Source organism: Cetorhinus maximus, chromosome 12 (assembly GCF_964194155.1).
Source record: "Cetorhinus maximus chromosome 12, sCetMax3.hap1.1, whole genome shotgun sequence".
NCBI classification, from domain to species: domain Eukaryota; kingdom Metazoa; phylum Chordata; class Chondrichthyes; order Lamniformes; family Cetorhinidae; genus Cetorhinus; species Cetorhinus maximus.
Window position 1 is genome coordinate 115,424,492 of NC_135890.1, and position 20,944 is coordinate 115,445,435.

The following is a 20,944-nucleotide window of genomic DNA, read 5'->3' on the forward strand; positions in this document are numbered from 1 at the left end:
CATGACCTCTACTTCCAGACATTCTGGCCTAGGGAAACAGCCTCTCAGCATCTACCTTCAGGCTGTCTAAAATATCTCAGCCTGAAACAAATTTAGAAAATAAAACAAGAGATTGGACCCTTAACAAACTTCGTGCAAACAGGTCTCGATTCCAAGATCAAATTTAATGAACGGGTTTTATGCAAGTTGAGGTTCCCACAGAACAATCAAACAACTCATTCACTACCTTATGGATGGAAGCGGTGGCAAAGTAGTATCGTCACTGGACTAGAGTTCCAAAGACCCAGGTTCGAAACCCAGCACAACAGATGAAATTTGAATTCAATAAAAATCTGGAATTAAAAGTCTGATGGTGACCATGAAACCACTGCTGATTGTTGTAAAAACCCATCGAGCTCACTAATGTCCTTTAGGAAAGGAAATCTGCCGTCCTTACCTGGTCTGGCATACATGACTCCAGACCCACCAGCAATGTGGTTGGCTCTTAAATGCCTCTGAACAAGAGCAATTGGGGATGAACAATAAATGCACGAATGAAAAAAATGTACAAATAAAAAAACTATACTGAACAATTACCAGCCGCAGATATGCATCTCCTTCACTTTGTAGTCTTCACTGGAACAAAGCAAAATCAAAAAGACTTCACAACTGCACAGATTTCAAAGGTACACCCAGCTGAGCACTCCACCCCTCTTCAAAACATGAGCTAGCCAGTGAAAGTCTTGCTCACATGAAGCAAGAACATATGTAAACAATTAAAGCCCAGATAATCCATCCTAAATGAATGTCTCCCATCTGGGTAAATTTACCCAGTTTTACTGTTTACTTAACTGTATATGTTGAGTAGTAATTGCCCTGTAAACTGAAGAACATATGATACATAGAAAGACAATACAAACTAGGAGTAGGCCACACTCGGCCCTTCAAGCCTGCTCCACCATTAAAGATGATCATGGCTGATTGATTGTAACCTCCCACCAACCCCCAATAACCTTTCACCCCCTTATTAATCAAGACACAAATCTAGCTCCGCCTTAAATATTCAAAGACCCTGCTTCCACTGCCTTTTCAGGATAAAGTTCCAAAGTCTCACGACCCTCAGAAAAGAATTCTCATCTTTCTTAAATGAGCAACCCCTAGTTCTAGATCTTCCCACAAGAGGAAACATCCTCTCTACATCCACTCTGTCAAGACCCCTGAGGATCTTAAAAGATTTTGATCAAATCACCTCTTAATCTTCTAAACTCAAAGTGGATACAAGCCTAACCTGTCCAACTTTTTCCTCATAAAAGAACCCACCCATTCCTGATATTAGCCTGGTAAACCTCCTCTGAACTGCTTCTAACGCATTTACATCTTTCCTTAAATAAGGAGACCAGTACTGTACACAGTACTCCAGATGTGGTCTCACCAGTGCCCTGGACAGCTGAAGCATAAGCTCCCTACTTTTGTTATCAGTTTCCCTCACAATAAATGATAACTTTCTATTAATCTTTCTAATTGCTGGCTGTACCCACGTACTAGCCTTTTGTGATTCATGCACTAGGACATCCAGATACCCCTGCATCTCAGAGCTCTGCAATCTCTCACCATTTAGATAACAAGCTTCTGTTTTATTCTTCCTGCCAGATGGACAATTTCACATTTGCCCACATTATGCTCCATTTGCCAGGCCTTGGACAGCAATTAATCTCTATCAGCAAGCAATAAGCAATTTAAACTGGCTACAACATGACAGGCTCTAAATTCTCAAAGAAATACTAAAACATAGAAGAGAAGTTTTTATTGCTGCTCATGGGTAGACTAGGCAATGGTGTGCACTAGCAGGCATTGGGGAGGAGGGGCTGCATGAATAGGAGTATAATTTTAATTACTCAATATCCTGGGGCATATTATCACCGTACTGGTGGGAGGGGAGGGGAGAAAGAGGTGGTGGGGGGAGCTGTATTAACTCACTTGCATGTGAATAACGTGACACACCAAGCATTTGTGTGCATGGAGACTTTACTCTGAGTTAAAACAGTTAAAAAGGCCCAGGACCACTCTGCATATGAGTTAGCAGCACAAGTTACTTGGTAGAAAATGGTATTGTTAGTGCACAGAGCAACAACCAGAGGAAAGGCCTACAAGACAGAAAATAAAAAGCTTGGAGACCCTATCTGGTCAGCCAAGCAAGGACTGCTCACCACTTTTATATGAAGTAGGGCCTCCACCCCGCACACTAACCTGCAATACTTCAAGTTGTTACACCAGTCCAGTGTCTTCATTTATTTTTAATTCATTCATGGTATGTGAGCACACTGATCAGGCCAGCATTTATTGTCTGTCCCTAATTCCCTTGAGACCGTGGTGGGGAGCCACTGCCTTGAATTGCTGCAGTCCACATGGTTTAGGTACACCCCCAGTGCTGTTGGGAGGGGAATGCCAGGGTTTTAACCCCGTAGTGAAGGAAGAACGATGCAGCTCCAAGTCAAGATGGAACTTGCAAGCTGTGGTGTTTCCATGCATCTGCTGCTCTTGCCCTTCACCAGTTTGGAAGGTGCTGTCGAAGGAGATTTGCCAAGTTGCACAGTGCATCCTGTAGATGGTACACACTGCTGCCACTGCGCTCCAGTAGTGGTGGAGCGAGCTTAAGCTACTGGATGGGTGCCAATCACGCGGGCTTTGTCCTGGATGGTGTCAAGCTTCTTGAATGTTGTTGGAGCTACACTCTTCAAGGCAAGTGGGGAGTATTCCATCACATTCCTGACTTGTGCCTTGTAGATGGTGGGCAGGCTTTGGGAGTCAGGTAGTGAGTTACCCGCAGAATTCCCAGCCCCTAACCTGCTCGTGACCACAGCTGGTCTTGTTCAGTTTCTGGTCAATGGTAACCGCCAGGATGTTGACAGTGGGGAATTCAGCAATGGTAATGTCTTTGAATGCCATGGGAAGATGATTAGATTCCCTTGTTGGAGATGGCCATTGCCTGCCACAAATATTACTTGCCATTTATCAGTCCAAGTCTGAATGTTGCCCAGGTCTTGATGCATGCGGACACTGACTGGCTTCATTATTCAAGGAACTGCAAATGCTATTGAACAGTGCAATCATCCCCACTTCTGACCTTAGGTTGGTGGATTGATAATTGATGAAACAGCTGAAGATGGCTGGGCCTAGGATGCAACACTACTCTTTAAACATGGGGATACATGCAGAAAAGGATATTTAAAAAGGAAATGGAATTCTAGAATCTATACACAAGATATTTAATATGAAAGCAAAGTAATGTTGAATTTGTACAAGGTAAGAATATTGCATGCAATTCCAAATACCCCATTGCAGTGAAGATAGCAGGACCATGCAAAGAGTTTAGCAAAGATTCAACAGAATGAGATCAGAATTAAAAGATAAGCTACGAAGAAAGGTGTGAAAAGTTGATTCCTCCCCAAGAGGGCAACTCTGGTAAACAGGTGGTGTAGTACTGGGGCGAGGTGATGAGTAGTTGTTGGTGGCCGATTATGAGGAGGAATATTGTCATTATCAGGAAGGATTCAGTACTTTGGGTAATATAGCCATGGTTTGCTCCTGGTACATGTGAACAGCAAAGGAGATGGAAGATTCAGCAAATCTGAAGTGAAGCCTAAGTATCTTTCTTCAAATATCAGTGGCCAACACGTTGGCAGATAATCCCTGATAGACTAGAAGGCGGGCAAAAAAGCTTACTTGCACCTGTAACCTTAGCAGTCATGAACAGTGCTACTCCTGTGGTACAGATGCAGCAAAACCACTTGTGGCTTCAGGCTGACCCAAACCAGTTCCCCACAATCCTGTCGGGTAGAAAGGTCAATGTAAACAAATATGGTTGATAGAATAATAGCAAGCACAGGCCATCTGGCACTGGTGCCTGTTAAGCGCATCACATGCCTTCTATCAATTAGTCTCCTTTGCAGCTATTCTGCTTTCAAAGCAAACCCTAACATTAAGGCAACAGTGGCTTCCCAAGGGTAGTACACCTGGTATAGTTAGGCACAATGGTACAGAGCAAGACACATTTAGTATTGTGGGAAGCATTTGACAGATCCCTACTTTGGTGTTCCTGTTTAACAAAAATCTTAAATAATTTCTGCATGATCAGTTTCAATGTGATATTGGCAAAGATTCTACTTTGATCAATCCCACCATGATCTAGAAGGCTATACAAAAAATACATGAATCGAAAAGCAGAATACTCCAGATGGTGGGAACAAATAAAAACAGAAAATGCTGAAAGTACTCAGCAGGTCAGGCAGCATCTGTGGAGAGAGACAGAGTTAATGTTTCAGTTTGATCACCTTTCATATCAGCATTTTCTGTTCTTATTTTAAAAAACTATGAAATCTTAGGGGCAAAAACCATGAAATTTCTGCATGTTACATTTCCAACATAAATCCAAATAATAAACTAATACACGTCAAATCACAATTCATTACACATTAATCCTCTTTATACAGGCTAAGATGATATTTTACATACAAACACACCAAGTCCCACTCCAGTGACTTGAGCACAATAAAATCTAGGTGGACACTCCAGTGTTGTACTGAGGGAATGCTGCACAATTTAGAGGATGCTATCTGCTTTCTTGGGTGGACGTAAAAGATCCCACAACACAATTTCAAAATATTTATTCCTCAATTAACACTACTAAAAACAGATTATCTGGCCATTATCTCATTACTGTTTGTGGGGGCTTGCAGTGTGCAAATTTGCTGCTGCGTTCCCTGCATTATAAAAGTGATTCCACATAAAAGTACTTTAAATTGGCTGTATAAATGCTTTGAGGTGTCCTGTGGTCATGAGAGGAGCTATGTAAATGTAAGCCCTTTTTTTCTCCAAAAATGGGTTGCTTCTAGCCTGTTAAACAGGGATTTTAAGTTCATTTGTTTATATGTCTGCTTTTCATTGATAGAAGTTACTTCCAGCAGAACTTCTAATTGAACATCAAGAAAATGGATAGGCCCACTAAGGACCACGTGCTGTGTATTTAAACAGGTTCCCGCTTAGCGGGGGTGAGTTACACAGATCTAGATAGAATACCAGCGGACACGTCTTCAGCAGTGACTGGCCAGAATTGCAAGCCATCTAATTTGTCCATACCCACAGAAAATTAATTCTGTTAAATGAACCAGTCTGCAAACCTCTGCAGAATGAAACCAGACAAGCCTTCAGTCTGTCATAGCCACATCTGCTTTATTATGAACCCCATGTGAATATCTACTCCAACTGGCACCAGAAGCAACTGCAAGGAACTGGAAGTCAGCCAAAACTATTTTTAGCATGATTTCAAGGGAGGCAAACTTAATGGTGCTATCACCTAGGCCCAACTTTATATATAGTACATCCTCTTTTAATTTGTCACAATGAACGGTTTAAGTTGAAAGAGTACTTAGTCTTATGAGGCTGAACTTTCTGGTACACTTCAGAAATTAATAAAATTACATATGGATGTATTTGGACAATCTGTATTATTTACTTATTATATTACTCATTGGTGCAGATTTCACAGTTTTAATGACAGTAAAACTGTCAGTATTCACTGTCATTACTCTGAGAAATGGACAGTAACTTCCGGTTTAACCACACACCCGTGGTTAAACACAGAAATCCAGAAGTTGCCTTCAAGAGGCTGGGGGTCAGACATCTAGCATGGGGACTGAAGTACTGACCCCTTTCATTGCTTTCTACTGCTGCCCTGGTCAGGTCCTGACCACCCATAATCCTCCTCACCCATTCCTTGCTTGCAGTGGCTGCAACTCTGCTCAAACCCATCCCCCACAATGTGAAATTGCCCCTGTGGCCATAGGTGGATTCCTCCCTCATATCTGCCACAGGTCTCACCTTCCAGTCTTACCACCTCAAAGCAAGTATGAAGCCCAAGTTGGATTTTTACCCCCAGGCATGTGAAGGGAGAACACAGCAAAAAATTCACACAAAGATGGCGTTAATATGAACACAATAGGAGATCCACCAACAATATATTAAAGGTCATGTATGTATTCCTGTTAAGTGCCAACATATTATTTTCCCATCATGTTTGCTTGAAAGCTACAGTGAGCAACGCAAGTTGTAACCAGTAATAGTTTAAATGTTTTACCTATGCAGCCCCTGCCAGTTCAGCATCCTAATTACTTCCTCCTGCCATGCTCCTTCCCCCTCTCCTGCTCGTCATGCATGAACTGTATCAATCTGGTGCTGTGTTACTTTTGTTGGAGAACATTTGCAACATGTTTGACTGTATTCTGCAGCTCCATATACCTGAGCCTTCCTGGCCTTAGACCTATCACGTCTCCCTCCAGAATCTGCTCAACCCCTAGTTTTTTTTAGCTTTCGAATACACTATTTTCTCTCCCTCATCATTTTAGTTTTCACAAAAAGCCAAAGAGGAGATTTTTTTCATCAGCCCTGATAACAGAACTTGACTTGTTCAGTCAGCATAAATCAATGGTCCTGATAATATAGTGTCACTTGGTATTACAGGCTTATATAACACACACTTCAACTCACTGAAACACAATAGATGGAATGCAAATGTCATAAAACTGGCAGGATAGCTTGCACCTCTGGTTTGTTTCATTCTTCTTGCATACAAGACTACCCATCGCCTTCTTCTCATTACTCAACTCTTGTCACTTTCCATTAAAACAAACCAGAACTTGGCCAATCAAATCATTTGATTTTTTTTCCCCCCAAAATCTCTTTAGTCACAACCAATGCCTGGAGTAATAGGACTGGTCAGTTGGGTATTGGGTTATGGTAGCAGTGAATGTGTGGTGCCAAAGTATAAGGAGTTTTGAGAGGGCCCACATCAGCATGCATATAGTGGAGGATGGTGCTAGCAGGAGAGAGAGATGCTGGGGCACCAATAATGAGAGTAGGTGTGGGGTTTGGCAGAGTACATGCTGGGGTCAGAAACACCGCAAGGTGTTCAGGATTTGGGAGACAGGGGTAGCACAGTCTCGTACAGAGATTCTAGATCCATCAGTGCTCCATCTCTTATTGAGCTTTTTACACAGTAAGAGAGGAGTCCCACACACATTGTAAAAACACCTTTCCCAGTACCTTATGGGTTTCATCATTGATGGAATTTTATGGCTTTGTACAATTTGGGGAGCATAGTGGCACAGTGGTACGTGTCACTGCACTAGTAATTCAGAGGCCGTGGATAATGCTCAGGGGGCATGGGTTAAAATCCCACCACAGCAGCTGGTACTGGATAGACAATTGCTCAAAACTCATTGTGACCAATGCCTTACACTTAGGTGTGTATAAATGCAAGTTGTTTTGTTCACCCTGTCATTTTGACAATTATGAAGCAATTTTACTGAAGAATTCCCTCACTATTATGCATCACCTCTTCATATTCTTTCAACAGTACTTGGAGTAACGTGTTTAAAATCACAAGGGGTCCAGGCAGTAGATAGAGAAACTGCTCCCATTGGCAGCTGGATAAGAACCAGTGGACACCGATTTAAGGTGAATGGTAAAAGAAGCAATGGCAACATGAGGTAAAGCTTTTTTAAAAATATACACAATAGTCAGGGTCTAGAATGCACTGCCTGCAAGTGTGGTGAAGGCAGATTCAATTTGGGCTTTCAAAAGCAAATTGGATAGGTGGCTAATTACTTTTCTCTCTTTTTGGCCAGCACAGGCAAGATGGGTTGAACAGCCTGTTTCTGCATCATCATTTTTCTATGGTTCATGGCTGTGGAGAAGGGCAGGGGTTTAGGAATAACTGCGCTGCTCTTGCAGAGAGCCAGTACAAAGACAAAAAGGCCAAATGGTCTCTGTGCTGCAACTACTCTATGATTCTATGCAGGCTTCTGGTTAGCTATCTGTGGGATTTATCAATCCTTCCTTGCATGGCAAAACTGAACCTTACGGGCATTTAACAGTAAACAGTACAGCATATGTAATAAATGCTGCACTAAGTTTGAAGATACCTGGTCCATGTTATTCAATATTTTAAAACCCATATTTACCATGTCACTATTAAAAAGGGCCAGAAATGTAAACTAACAGCCAGAATGAGGATCTGTCCCTCTGACCTTTGAAATAAGGTCATTCAAAGTCAGACAAACAAAATGACAACAATCTTCACACTTTGATACTGAAATAATGATTTTAACAAAAATACAAATACAAATACCTGGTATTTACCTGGCAGGTCTGACAGCATCTGCGGAGAGGAACACAGTTATGTTTAGAGTCTGTATGACTCTTCAACAGAACTAAGGAAAAATAGAAAAGAGGTGAAATATAAGCTAGTTTAAGAGGGGGTGGGACAGGTAGAGCTGGATAGAGGGCCAGTGATAGGTGGAGATAACCAAAAGATGTCAGACAAAAGGAAAGAGGTGTTGAAGGTGGTGATATTATCTAAGGAATGTGCTAATAGGTGACATTAAGGGTAGAAAGCAGGACAAGCAAGATACAGACTGGGTGACCGCTTTGCGGAACACCTTTGGTCTGTCCGCAAGCATGACCCAGGCCTCCCTGTCGCTTGCCATTTTAACACTCCACCCTGCTCTCATGCCCACATGTCTGTCCTTGGCCTGCTGCATTGTTCCAGTGAAGCTCAACGCAAACTGGAGGGACAGCACCTCATCTTCCGACTGGGCACTTTACAGCCTTCCGGACTGAAAATTGAGTTCAACAATTTTAGATCATGAACTCTCTCCTCCATCCCCATCCCCTTTCTTCCAATAATTTATATAGATTTTTCTTTTCCCACCTATTTCCATTATTTTTAAATGTATTTCCATCCATTGTTTTATCTCTACCTTTTAGCCTATTTCGATCCCTTCCCCCCACCTCACCCCCACTAGGGCTATCTGTACCTTGCTCATCCTGCTTTCTACCCTTAATGTCACCTATTAGCACATTCCTTAGATAATATCACCACCTTCAACACCTTTGTCCATCTCCACCTATCACTGGCCCTCTATCCAGCTCTCCCAGCACCCCCCTTAAACCAGCTTATATTTCACCTCTCTTCTATTTTTCCTTAGTTCTGTTGAAGAGTCATACGGACTCGAAACGTTAACTGTGTTCCTCTCCACAGATGCTGTCAGACCTGCTGAGTTTTTCCAGGTATTTGTATTTTTATTTTTGTTTTGGATTTCCAGCATCTGCAGTTTTTTTGCTTTTATCTTAATGATTTTAACAGTTGACTTAATCTGCATTTCAACCACACCAAGTTGGCACAGGACCACAGTTGGAAGCCACACATCCATTGAAGCTACATATATTAATTCAAATCACTCTGCCTCCCCCAAAGGGAATCATCTCCATTTGCTAATTAAGCAACATACCTGTTCCAGAGATGCAACATCCACTGTCCACCATTTTGTATTTGGGAAAAGGACACCCCCATTTTTAACATTACACAGAATCTTAGTGGCACAGAAGGAGGCCATTTGGCCCATCATGTCTACACCGACTCTCTAAATGAGCATTATAACCTGCTTTTTCCCCATACTCTTGCACATTGTTTCTATTCAAATAATCATCTAATGCCTCGACTGAACCTGCCTCCATCACACTTTCAGGCAGTGCATTCCAAACCTGAACCACTCGTTGTGTGAAAGTTTTTTCCCTCACATTGCATTTGCTTCTTTTGCGAATCACCTTAAATCTGAGCCCTCTTGTTCTTGATCCTTTTATGAGTGGGAACAGCTTCTCCATATCTACTCTGCCCAGCCCCTTCATGATTTTGAATATCTCTATCAAATCTCCTCTCAGCCTTCTTCTCTCCAAGGATAACAGTCCCAACCTCTCCAATCCATCCTCATTGCTGAAGTTTCTCATCCCTGGAACCATTCTTGTAAACCTCTTCTGCACTCTCTCCAATGTGTTCACATCCTTCCTATAATATGGTGCCCAGACTGTACACAATATTCCAGCTGAGGTCTAATGAGTGTTTTATATAAATTCAGCATAACCTCCCTGCTCTTGTACACTATGCCCCTATTAATAAAGTCCAGCATACTATATGCATTATTAACTGCTCTCTCCACCTGTCCTGCCACCTTCAACGATCTAAGCACATATTCACCCAAGTCTTTCTGCTCCTGCACCCCTTCAAAATTTCACCCCTTATTTTATATTGTCTGTCCATGTTCTTCCTACCAAAATGCATCACCTCACACTCTGCATGATCTTCATCTGCCACCTATCTGCCCACTCCACCAACTTGTCTATGTCCTCATGAAGCTCCACACCGTCCTCCTCGCAGTTCACAACACTCCCAAGCTTGGTATCATCCGCAAACTTTGAAATTGTCCCCTGCACACCAAGATCTGGATCATTAATATATATCAGGAAAAGCAAGGGTCCCAATAGCAACACCGGGGAACTCCACTACAAACCTTCCTCCAGCCCGAAAAATATCCATCTACCATTACTCTCTGCTTCCTATTTTTCAGCCAATTTTGTATACATGTTACTACTGCCTCTTTTATTCCATGAGCAATAACTTTTGTCACAAGTCTGTTGTGTGGCACTGTGCCAAATGCCTTTTCAGAGTCCATGTACACATCGATATTACCCTCATCGATCTTTTCTGTTACCTCTTCAAAAAATTCCAGCAAGTTAATTAAACACAATTTCCCCTTTAGAAATCCACACTGGCTCTTCCTTATCAGCCTATATTTTTCCATGGGCCTACTAATTCTATCCTGAATAATTGTTTCTAGAATCTTGCCCACCACTGAAGTTAAACGGACTGCTCTGTAATTTCTGGGCTGATCCTTACAACCTTTTTTTGAACAAGAGTGTAATGTTTGCAATTCTCCAGTCCTCTGGCACCACCCGAGTCTAGGGAAGACTGAAAGATTAAGGCCAGTGCTCCTGCAATTTCTACTCTCACTTCTTTCAATATCTTTGGATGCATCTCATCTGGTCCCGGTGCCTTGTCAACTTTAAGTACCGACAGTCTATTCAACACTTCATCAATTTTGAACTCTTCTAGTGACAGCGTTTCTTCGTCTGTCACCATGGCCTGAATAGCATCTACCTCCTTGGTAAAAACAGATGCAAAATGTTCATTTAATACATCAACCATGGCCCCATCGCCCATGTGTAAATTCCCTTTACGGTCCCTAATCGGCCCTACTCCTCCTTTTACCAGCCTTTTACTATTTATATGCCTATAGAAGACTTTGGGATTCCCCTTTATGTTGGCTGCCAGTCTTTTCTCAATGTCTCTTCGCTTCTCTAATATGCTTTTTCACCTTCCCTCTGAACCTTTTGTATTTATCTTGGTTCTCAATTGTATTTTCTACCTGACACCTGTCATAAGTGCACTTTTCTTCTTTATCTTAACTTCAATCTCCTTGTTCATCCAGGGAGGTCTGGATTTGTTTGTCCTACCTTTCCCTTTCGATGGAATATAGCTTGACTGTGCCCAATTTGAGAAATTGAAACTAATTTCAATAGAACAGAAGTTTAAGAGGAGAAGCGAGAGAGGTGCTCTATTATAGGAGATTTAAGGAATGATTTGACGGGAGTGTTGAAAAATTTGAAGAGGTGGGACTGAGAAACAAACAAACAGTCTGTTTTTATTGTTTCAAGTGTGGGGAATAAGGGCACATAATATTAAAAGCAAGAGATTTAGGGCAAAGAGCAGGAGAAACTCTTTCACTGAAAATTGTGGAGCTGTGGAATGCACTACCAGAGTTAGTGCCTGATGCAAAGACCAAGTCGGCAATTGAAGAATAGACAATGTGGCTAGACGAAGGAATGGGAAATAATGGGATATAGGAACAGAGTGGGCACATGGGATTAGAAGTGGCGTCACGTAGGCAATAAAGACAGTCAGCTAGACTTGCGTTTATAAAGGTTAGGCTTAAAGGTCTGTGTTCCCATGTTGTAAATTTCAATGTAATGTTATGATGGTCAAGTAAATTGGGGCAAACTATTTCATATCAGCAAGTCAGTTAAAAGCATGAAGTTAGAATCATCACCAAAAGATCAAAGCAAAGCGTTAGGAAATCTTTTCCTCCTAAACAAACTCGATTAGAAGCAAGTTCAAAGAAAATACGAAGTTAAAGAAAATACGAAGTTAAAGAAAATAAATATCACAAATCAAACAATGAAATCTAAAAAGAACGCTGCAGATTTAGGGTTCACGGATGAAACTAAAGAATAAATCCGCTTAAATTTTGAATTTTTACGGCAGAGCTAGATGGATTCTTGATTAACAAGGGGTGAAAGGTTATCAGGCATAGGTGGGAGGTTACGATGAGATCAGTCATGATCTTACCGAATGGCAGAGCAAGCTTGAAGGGCCAAGTCCTGCTCTATGTTCATAAATTTAGTCAGATAAAAACGAACAATTGAAAGCATTCCCTTTGGACTAGCTTCTTTCAAACCTAGGGACTTTCCAGTTCTAGCTTGAGAGCCACAATAACTCAACTTAGGGCAAAAACCGCAAAGTAACCTATCGCAGAACACTCACTGATTTAACAAACTGAAATGCAAAGGTTGTTTCCTACAATCATAATTGCACAACTGAAATATTACAGACGTGTGTTTTGAAGCATGCAGTTCCTTTTTGGTTTAATCTCGTGGCTTGGAAATTGGCATTTCCATAAACTGATCAACCCTATTACAACAGGGCAAGACAGGCTATATAGCACCTTTCACAACCTCAGTATGTCCCAAGGCATTTAAGCCAACATACTTTTGAAGTACAGTCACTTGTAAGAAACACAGGACACGGTTTGTGCACAGCAAGCTCCCAGTGATAATGATCTGATAATGTTGCTGATCAAGGGATAAATATTGGCCAGAAGACTGGAATTGGGTTTATTGCTCCTCTGAAATAATGCCACAGAATCTTTTATGCCCACCTGAGAGAGATGGGGCCTCAGATTAACACCTCATCCCTAAAGGGAGCATGTCCAACAGAGCAGCACTCCCCCAATACAGCAATGGAGTATCCATTTAGACATATGAGCTCAAGTCTCTGGAGAAGGACTCCATTCACAACCTTGATTTAATTTGTGGGGTGGGGATGCTGTGCAGGGCAAACAAAATCACAGGATATACAGGTAATAGGGACACTTCCCTTCCATATATACAAGTTCCATCCAGCCTCCCTTTTGATGGTACAATTTTAATAATTTACTTTAAAATTTCAGTAACCAGCCTGGCCTCATCCACTTATTAGTAAAATAAATTTCCAATTGGTGCAGTAACTACAGCCAACACTCTACTCATTAGCACTGTGCTAAATTTGAAAAGTATCTGAAGTGCTTGCGAACAGTACAAAGCTGAAGACATGTTCAGGACATAAGACCGATTGGTTACTGAAGCTGGTCTAAGCACTTGGACATAAAAGAGGTACTTCATAAATGATAGTACTGTAATATTATACAAGTCACCATTGATCTGCAAGCTCTCAAAAATATTTGCTATCAGTGATTTATATTTCAAAATCTGAGATAGGTTTCTCCCATTCTGACAAATACAGCTTATCTTTCCAATCAAAGTAAAGTATTTTATACTACAAATATTTTAGTTTATGTGTACACAAAAGTATTGATCAGATAACAAAATGTGTGTAACAGTAACATGCAAGTCTGAAGCACACTTCCACACCTCAAATGGAACTTTTTGCTTGCACCATTCATCTTGAATGTCTACATTTATTTGGTGGTACATCAGTGATTTTGCAGATAATCAGGCTACTAATCATGTCAGAAGCATACATCTTATTGCAAGCTCCAACTTGAAAGCACTAAAAGCTGGACACAATTAAAATACATGGTTACAAAAACCTCATGAGCTAGCTCAAACTTAGAAATGGCTGCCTGATAATTCTGCCGATGTGAGATTCCCTACATGAAAAGTTGAAGGATCTCATTTTGAGTGTGGTGTATAGGAATGCAAATATCACAGTCTGAAAAAAAAAATCAACTGGGTCAGTCACAGCAAAAATGTCTAAAGGTTTGAATGCGCGAACAGCCACAGATTTTTTTTTATAGTTTTCTTAAAACTTTATTTGTACTTAGTAAAGGCAATTACAAGGGTATGAAGGCACAGTTGCCTGCAGTGGACTGGGAAAATAAGTTAAAATGCAAGATGGTAGAGAAACAGCAGCAGACATTTAAGGAGATATTTCACAACTCAAAAATATATTCCATTAAGACAGACTGTACGAGGATGATGCACCACAAGGATGGTATCAAATTGGAAGAGATGTACAATGTTGAAAAGATTATTGGTACGCCAGAAGACTGGGAAAACTTTTAGAAACCAACAAAGGGTGGCTAAAAGAAGAGAAATTGGAGTATGAGAGAAAACCAGCAAATACAAAAAAGTTAAAACTTTCAACAAACATATGGAAAAGAGTAGACAGTGAACGTTGGTCTCCTCGAGGGTGACACTGGGGACTTAACATGGTAATGAAAGAAATGGCAGAGATTTCGAACAACATTGTGTATCTATCTTCACAGAAGACGACACAAAAAGCATCCCAAGAATAGTAGAAAAGCAGGAGCAAAAGGGAGAGAGGAGCTTAAAACAATCACGATCATTAGAGAAAAAAAATACTAAGAAAACTAACGAGGCTGAAGGCTACTAAGTCCACCTGCAGCTGGTGGCCTGCATCCTAGGGTCTTAAAGGAAGTGGCTGCTGAGATAATGGTGATAATCTTCCAAAATCCCCTAGATTCTGGAAGGTGTAACCCCACTGGTCAAGCGAGGGAGACAAAAAAAAACAGACCAGTTAGTCTAACATCTGTCATCGGAAAAAATGCTAGAATCCATTATTGAGGAGGTAGTAGAAGGACATTTAGAAAATCATAATACAATCAGGCAGGGTCAGCAGGGTTTTGCGAAAGGGAAACTTACTGGAGTTCTTTGAGGATGTTCTTTAAGACTGTTTTGAGAAGGAATTTCTTCTCTCAGAAGACCGTTACCCCAGCGAGGCTGGGTCACTGAATATATTCAAGGCTGAGTTAGATAGATTTTTGATCAACAAGAAAGTCCAGGGTTATGGGGGCAAGCAAGCGTCTAAAGTCCTTTAGGGAAGGAAGTCTGCCGTCCTTACCTGGTCTGGCCTACATGTGACTCCAGACCCACAGCAATGTGGTTGACTCAAATGCCCCCTGAACAAGGCCAATTAGGGATGGGGCAATAAATGCTGGCTTAGCCAGCGACACCCACATCCTATGAATGAATTAAAAAAAGTTAGGGCCACAATCAGATCAGATATGATCTTATTGAATGCAGAGCAGGCTCAAGGTGTCAAATTGCCTACTTCTGATCTTGCTCAGAAGTGTTTGTTATATATTGGGAATGGGGAAAGCAGGAGAACAGTGTGATGTAAAGGTTTCCAAGTTGGTAGTTCTCTGTGCCTATCTTCACCATAAAAGACACAAATAACATTCCAGAAATACTTATAAATCAAGAACTGAAAGGGAGAGGAACTTCAATAACAATCACCAGGAAAAGGGTTCTGAGAAAACTATCAGAGTTAAAGCCTGGCAAGTCCTCAGGACCTGATGGTCTGCATCCTACAATCTTAAAAGAAGTGGCTGCTTCAATAGATGCATTGCTTTTAATTTTGCAAAACTACTTAGATTCTGGAAAAGCGCCATCAGATTGGAAAAGAGCAAATGTAACTCTTCTATTCAAGAAAGGAGGGAGACAGAAAGCAAGAAACTACAGGCCAATTAGCTTAACCATCTGTCATAGAGAAAATGCTAGAATCTATTATTGAGGAGGTTATAGCAAGGCACAAAATTCTTAATGGAATCAGAGTCAAGGTGGTTTTGTGAAAGGGAAATTGTGTTTGACTAGAGTTCTTTGAGAAAGTAATAAGCAAGGTGGATAAAAGGGAACTTGTAGATGTGGTGTACTTCAGTTTCCAACAGGCATTTGACAAGGTGCCACATCAAAGGTTACTGCACGTTAGAGGTCATGGTGTAAGGGATAACATATTAGTATGGATAGATTGGTTAGTGAACAGAAAACAGTCAGGGTAAATCAGTCATTTTCAGGTTAGCAAGCTGTAGCTAGTGGAGTGCCAAAGGGGTCACTGCTGAGGCCTCAACTATTTACAATCTATACTGACAACTTGGATGATTGACACAAAGACAGATAGGAAACTAAATGTGAAGAGGGCATAAGGAGTCTGCAAATGGATATAGACAGGTTAGGTGAGCGGGGAAAATATTGACATGGATGTGGTAAAATGTGAGCTTGCCCACTTTGGCAAGAAAAACAGAAAAGCAGCGTATTATTTACATGGAGAGAGACTGCAGATCTCTGTTGTACAGAGGGATCTAGGTGTCGAGGTGAATCACAAAGTTTGTATGCAGGTTCAGCAAGTGATTAGGAAGGCAAATGGAATTTTATTGATTATTGCAAGGGAATAGAGTATAAAAATAGGAAAGCTTTGCTTCAGTTGTACTGGGCATTGGTGAGACCACATCTGGAGTACTGTGTACAACTTTAGTCTCCTTACTTAAAAATATAATTGCATTAGTTCAGAGAAGGTTCACTCAACTGATTCCTGGGATGAAAGGGTTATCTTATGAGGAAAGGTTGGACAGGTTGGGCCTGTACCATCGCAGTTTAGAAGAATGAGAGATGATCTTATTGAAACATAAAAAATCCCGAGGTGATTTGACAGGGTGAATGCTTCCCCTTATGGGAGAGACCAGAACTAGGGGGCACGGTTTAAAAGTAAGGGGTCTCCCATTTATGATGATGATGATGAGGAATGTTTTCTCCGAGGGCTGTTAGCCTGTGGAATTCCCTTCACTAGAGAGCAGTGGAGACAGGGTCATTGAATATTTTTCAGGGTGAGTTAGATTCTTGATTCAAGGGAGTCCAAGGTTATACCAGCTAAACTGAAAAGTATAGTTGAGGTCACAATCAGCCATGATCTTATCAAACGGTAGAGCATGCTCAAGGGGCCAAATAGCCTTCTCCTGCTTCTATTTCATATGTTTCATAGAAGCAGGGGGCATATGTACCTTCATAAACTAACAGTCAGTTGCAAAGAAAGTCAAAATCAACATTGCTACAGATTCCTGAAGCAGAACAGACTGGCCGGAGCTGCTGGAAGCAGGAGATGAGTTGAAGTCATGTACACTCCAGTTGAGTGTGACCATGTTACTGTGTTATTTTGCTCCAAGTCAACTGATTCAGTTGGTTTTGTAGAACTGGGCGTTTTCTGCCAATATTCCTCACCTTGCATATATGTGGCTTATGCTGGGAATGGAAGGAGCACCATTAAAGTTTTACTGGGATGCAGTGGAGTGCAGCAAGGACTCAACAGCAAAACCCAAGAGCTCTATCACAATCTATCAATGTTTAATCAACTGGCACAAGTGCCCAAGAACTAATAATACTTACCTCATACTTCCACAAATCATGAGGCACTGGAGAACAGGGAACCCAGATGGGAACTTAAGCATTATTGTGAATGAGACTATAAAGATTTAGTGAGAACTGCAGCAGGGAACTGTGTCACCCAGGCGGTTAACATTCTAAGTACCAAAAAGATTAAACAGGTTTGTTTAACTTTTTAAAAAAAGATTGCCAGACTTAACACCCCAGGTAGTTATTGCTGGACTAAGTCTTAAGCACAAAATCTTAAATTTTCTTATACAACGAATATTTGCTTGAGAAAACTCATGGAATCATAAAGCGGTTACAGCGTAGGAGGCTGCCATTCAGCTCAACGCACTTCCGTTGCTTTCTGCAAGGGCAGCTCACCAGTCCCACTCCCCAGCCTTTTCCTGTAGCCCTGCAAATCTCCTCGCCAGATAATTATCCAATTCTCTTTTGAAGGCCTCGATTGGCTCAAGGCTGAAAATTCCAGTTCTGTGGTTGACAGTGAAGTAAACCAACTAAGCAGGTTTTTTATCTACATTGCTTCACAAGTATTAAATGTACTAAAGCAAACTACGTGCTCTCTGGTAAGCTGTTTAGAGAAATTCTAGGGACCGAACGGTCCTGGTGGGTTTTAGTGAAACTGAAAATCCAAAAGGTATTTTAGAGAACAGTGCTTTCTATCTGATTCATGGTTTATTTGGTCTCATTTTAGATTTCAATAGTGCTATCCAGCCCTTAAACAGAAACCTAAGTACCTGCACATTTACTTGACAAAATAATTTAAAAAGCTGAAAACACCCAGTTTGACAAATACCTTGATAAAAACAAAAAACTGCAGATGCTGGAAATCCAAAACAAAAAATAAAAAATACCTGGAACAACTCAGCAGCTCTGGCTGCATCGGCGGAGAAGAGTACTGTTGACATTTCGAGTCCTCATGACCCTTCAACAGTTGAAGGGTCATGAGGACTCAAAACGTCAACTGTGCTCTTCTCCGCCGATGCTGCCAGACCTGCTGAGTTTTTCCAGCTATTTTTTATTTTTGACAATTACCTTAAAGGCTTTGAATCACCCACGTTTGCTGCATGAATAATAGTTATTTATGCAACTAAATATTAGGATACATTGATGCTTATTAACAAAATTGTTATGGAATAGTTATTGTAGAGGAAATGGATAGTTTGGGAAAAACATATGTTCTTCAGCTCTAGTCAGCCTAGGCAATCATAGCCAAGTTTTGATTGTTGAGGTAAAATCTAGCAGGATCCCTAAAAGCTTGTGAACAATTTCTTCATGGTTCATAAGACACTCCAGGGTGGCACTGAATAGCCCTTGTTTAGACCAAGACACTGCATACGTAAGAGGAGTCAGAAAGACTCGAAACATTAACTCTGTCTTTCTCTCCACAGATGCTGTTAGACCTGCTGAGTTTTTCCAGCATTTTTTGTTTTTGTTTCAGATTTCCAGCATCTGCTGTATTTTGCCTTTAGAATACTGCCTATGTAATACCTGGTTATGAAAATCTGATTAAACTCAAGGCTGAAACTCATTTGTCAACTATGGAAAGCTGATCTGCTTGCTTTTTTTTTCTAACAAAGGCTTTCCAACAGAGGTCTTGTTTGTATACTTTCAGAAACCAAGGCTACACTGTACCATGAAGCCAGAGGTGTAAAGCCAATTTCCTAATTCAAGTTAAACTTCTTTTAAAATACATTATAGAGATTCTGATTTATCAATGCAGTTCCATTTGCATAGCCAAGAGGGTTTAAGGCTATTAGAGTCCAGTATGTTCAGAACAACTAAGCAAATCTTTCCTGAAGTTCTACAATATCACTATGAACAGCTCCATTTCTCATATCACTGACAAGTTTCATCAATTCAAGAGAATCATCAAAACCAAAGGAGGGATAGCCTGCATACACAAAACTGCAGCCTTGATACAACCCATGATGATTTTTCCCCATTTTTCACATGCCATCTTGAGCAAGATTGACAATGTGTGTCCATTTGAAAGTAGTGTGGTGCTTTGGTTACACACACACTGTGGACTATATGCAGATTGCCATAGAATCATTCGGCAAGAATCTTACAGACAGGAAACTTGTTTCCAGCAGGTACAACCAGAACTGAAATGCTAATTGAAAAAGTGAAAGAACAGCAATTAAAGCACCAAAATTCAGAGCGGGTGGAAGAGGAACCAAGAAATTAAGTCAAAGCCAGTTTCATGTCTGACTTGGATGAGGGCACAGAGTGCAATGTATCCAAGTTCCTAGGTGGGAAAGTATTGTAAGCAGTGAAGGCAGCCCAGAGACTGCAGGTGGATATTGGTAGGTTAAGTGAGTGGACAAGGTGGCAGATTGAGTTCCATTTGGGAAGTGTGAAATGATCCACTTTGATAGGGAGAATAGAAAAGCAGAATTTCTTTTAAAAAGGAGACTAAGAAATGCTGGTATGCAGAGGCATTTGGTGGTTCCTTTGCATGAATCATAAAAAATTACCATGTAGGTCCATCATGCAATTAGAAAAGCAAATGGTACGTTAGCTCCTAATGCAAGGGGATTGGCGAGGTCACAGTAAGGAGGTCTTGCAACAATTATACAGGGCTTTGATGAGACCACACCTCGAGTAGTGTGCAGTTTTGGTCTCCTTACCCAAGGAAGGATATACTTGCCTTAGGAGGGAATGCAACAGAGATTCACTAGATTGGACAGCGCTCTTTTCCCTGGAAACAGTGAAGAGAGGTTGAGCAGAAAAGAATGAGGGGTGATCTCAATGAAACATAGAAAAATCTTAGAAGGCTTAACAAGGTGGATGTTGAGAGGCTGTTTCCCCTGCCTGCGGAGTCTAGATTAGGGATCATAGTGTAGATAAGGGATCAGCCACTTCAGACTTGGAAGAAATTTCTAAATTTCTCATCCAAGTGAATCATTGGAATTCTCTACCCCAGAAGCCTCTTGAATATATTCAAGATTGAGATTGATAGATTTTTGGTCACCAAGGGAATTAATCAAGCATAATAGGGTCAAGGTAGAAAAATTGAAGTAAAAGATCAGCCAAGATCTTACTGAATGGTTGACATGGCTTGAGGGACCAAATGCATTACTCCTGCTCCTTTTTTTTTAGGTGATATTCCCCAAAGTAGGGGTGAGTGGAGGGGAAGAGAAAGCAAGAAAGCAGAGAGTATTACCTGCTGGCACTCTTGCATTTAGGTCAAAGGGTTAGGATTTTGAGCAAACAGCAGAAGCCTGACCTTGTAAACTAACCTGACACTCCCTTTGATTGGGACATTAAACAGATGCCCAACCCACCAGTTCAGTAGTTTAGATTAATAAAGCCCACATCACTATTCAAAGTCAGTATTAGCCAACATTAAGATTCTAACTAAGAGCAGCCACAGGCCACAGCGATTCCAACTCAACAACACACACTTGGGCGCTGGATAAGAAGAACGGGCCTACAGTTGAACAGTCTGCCAACATTTATTGGCTGAGCTCACACAAAGTGGGACCACTTGAGTTTGACTGTACCATGAAATCACAACATCATATAAATTATCACAATCAGGACAGAAGTGAGA

At 41.1% G+C, this 20,944-nt stretch overlaps 1 protein-coding gene across 1 annotated transcript in view; it reads right to left on the reverse strand.

Moving 5' to 3' along the window:
* Positions 1-20,944, reverse strand: part of ube2l3b (ubiquitin-conjugating enzyme E2L 3b) — a 42,919-nt gene that overhangs the window by 10,824 nt on the left and 11,151 nt on the right. The window lies entirely within an intron of this gene.